Source organism: Pseudophryne corroboree, chromosome 6 (assembly GCF_028390025.1).
Source record: "Pseudophryne corroboree isolate aPseCor3 chromosome 6, aPseCor3.hap2, whole genome shotgun sequence".
Classification (NCBI taxonomy): Eukaryota; Metazoa; Chordata; class Amphibia; order Anura; family Myobatrachidae; genus Pseudophryne; species Pseudophryne corroboree.
Window position 1 is genome coordinate 303,662,488 of NC_086449.1, and position 2,676 is coordinate 303,665,163.

Here is a 2,676-nt window from a genome sequence, read left to right on the forward strand (position 1 = left end):
ACATCAAAAAAAGGTTTAAAAAAATATTAAATTGATTGCTCACTTATACTGTATTACATAGATTAATATTCTTGAGAGTACTCAAACATTGGAAAGTGAGTAAGTATGAGAGGAGATATTACAGAGCGAAAATTTCTATTACACTATTCTCTTTACCAAGATTCTAATAAGACTGGTATATTAACAATAAGGGAGAACAGAAGGTGGGCTGAGTAACTCCAGGCACCCAGAGAGTAAACAAGATGAGTGTAAGTGTAAATTATGGATCTATTCATTCATTGGATTGTGCATGTGGATTGGTGCAGCTTTTTTGTAGGGCCTAGGTCCTAAAGCAAGGATGGGGAACCTTTGGCTCTCCAGCTGTTGTTGTACTACACATTCCAGAATTCCCTGCAACAGTTTTCCAATTTGGCCATGGTATAACTGTTACAGGGCATGCTGGGATGTGTAGTTCCACAGCAGCTGGAGGGCCAAAGGTTCCCCATCCCTGTCCTAAAGGGTAAAGAGAAATAATAGAGACCAGTCACTTCTGCTTTTGCCCATCTGTTTCCATCAAATGGGCAATGAGAGAGTGTAATGAGCTCAGAGAGTCTGGTCAGGAAGGAAGTTAAGTACACTGCTGCTTTCCAATATGAGTAGGGTATTGGACTGCCCTGTATTGCTACAGTACCTGGTATTCCCAGAGGCTCTTCCTCTCTGGTACTGACACAGCCCAACACTGCTTGGCTTCCAAGATCAGATGAGATCGGGAATATCCAGTGTGGTATGACTGTAGGTAATGGGTTGATATCCTATAGTTCCGTATGGGGTTTTACCCATTTTGGATGAGTTTGTCAGATTCAAGACAAGATAAGTATGTAGATTGAGAAAGAAGAAGAATTAAAGTTGGAAGTCATGTAAGTATTGCACTTCTGCTGTCCACACAGGGGCCTTGTTTGCCTGAAATTGGTATTGCAGAGTGCATCCCATATTTGATGATGAGAGAGTGTGTGGTTTGATGAGGGACTATTGTGGAAACATTTGTTTCTCCTGGAGAATACTAATCACATTCTTTGGTTGTTGATGGCTATACAGATGCATACAAATGGACTTGTGACCTGCAGAAAACTGTAACAATTCCTAGAATCCTCATAAAGCATCAACAGAGTGATATGAATATGTTATAATGTTGCAACATCTGAGCCTGTATCCAGATTCTAAAAATAGATATGAGTAATCAGGGTTCCAAATAGTGTAACATACATTAGACAATGATTTTTTCTTCAGAGAGACTAATTTGGGTCACTCACAATATAGCAATAATATCCGAAGCTGTTATGATATGATGCTATTGGTACCTGATTTGTAACAAATCATAAATGCAAAACAGCTGATCAGGAAGCTTCAGGAAAATAATATACCAAAATTGTATACAATATTGCAATAGTTAAGCCCTGCATCCAGGCTCTACTACAATATTTCCAAATAGACACAATTGCTGAAAATTCCAAGCAGTGTAACTTGTAGTAAAAAATTAATATTTCCTCAAAGAGAAAACATAAATGAGAGAACATAATAGTCTGATCACACATCAAAAGTAGCCATACTGCTTGTCAAAGGTAATTATTTCAATGATTCAACATTTGACCCTGTATCCAGATTCTGAAAATAGATATGCATAATCACGGTTCAAAGTAATGTAACATACAGTACATTAAACAATTATTTTTTCTTCAGAGAGACTCACTTAGGTCACTCACAATATAGCAATAGTATCTGAAGCTGTTATGATGTGATGGTATTGGTACTAGATTTGTAACAAATCATAAATGCAAAACAGCTTATCTGTAAGCTTCAGGAGAGTAATACACTGAAACTGTATATAATGTTGCAATAGTTAAGCCCTGGATCCAGGTTCTACTGCAAGCTTTACAACAAGATACAATTGCTGAAAATTCCAAGCAGTGTCACTTATAGTAAACAATGAATATTTCCTAAAAAAAAAAAAAACATAAAAGAGAGAGCATATTAGCCTGATCACACATCAAAAATAGCCATACTGTTTGTCAGAGGTAATTATTTCTCAGTATAACGGTGATGCACCATTTCTAAAGCATCTGTCCTTATACACTCATGCATTTAGGCTAATCATTGTATTTTATATTGTTACCCATGGTATACTCTGTTATACTGTATTGCCATGAGTCTATAACAGTGGTAGATCAAAGAGGTTTCTGATAAAAGTGCAAAGCAAGTATACACACATAGTATAAGGGTCTAATCACAGCAAATATAAACAGCATCAAATATATATGTGCAATTCCCAGTGATGCTTGTTCTTGTTACTGGATATAATATGCAACCTGAGCCTTTTGGAAAGGAATAGCAGTTATTGTCCATGTCCCAAATAGTAAATTCAGTAAAGAGTGAGCGAGGGCTCAAATCTGTATGCTCATACGATACCGCAGTCCTCAGGAGTATGATATTTGTGATGAGCGGTGTCCGTGTGCTCTGTACCCTGATCAGAGAGGATCAGCCAGCAGGACTCCTTATTGGAGGGATGGTATCCGAAGTGAGGTGCCAAGTTAGGAGTCCTCGGTGGTTGCCAGGTCAAGACATTGTGTGTGGTGTGCTTTGTGGGGTGCCAGGGAGGGACTCAGCCACTGGAGCTCTGTCTCTGCGATACAGGAAATGGAG

The 2,676-nt window shown here is 38.4% G+C and overlaps 1 pseudogene; it reads right to left on the reverse strand.

The window, feature by feature from the left end:
• Positions 1-658: 658 nt before the first annotated feature.
• Positions 659-777, reverse strand: LOC134937657 (5S ribosomal RNA; annotated as a pseudogene).
• Positions 778-2,676: the final 1,899 nt, after the last annotated feature.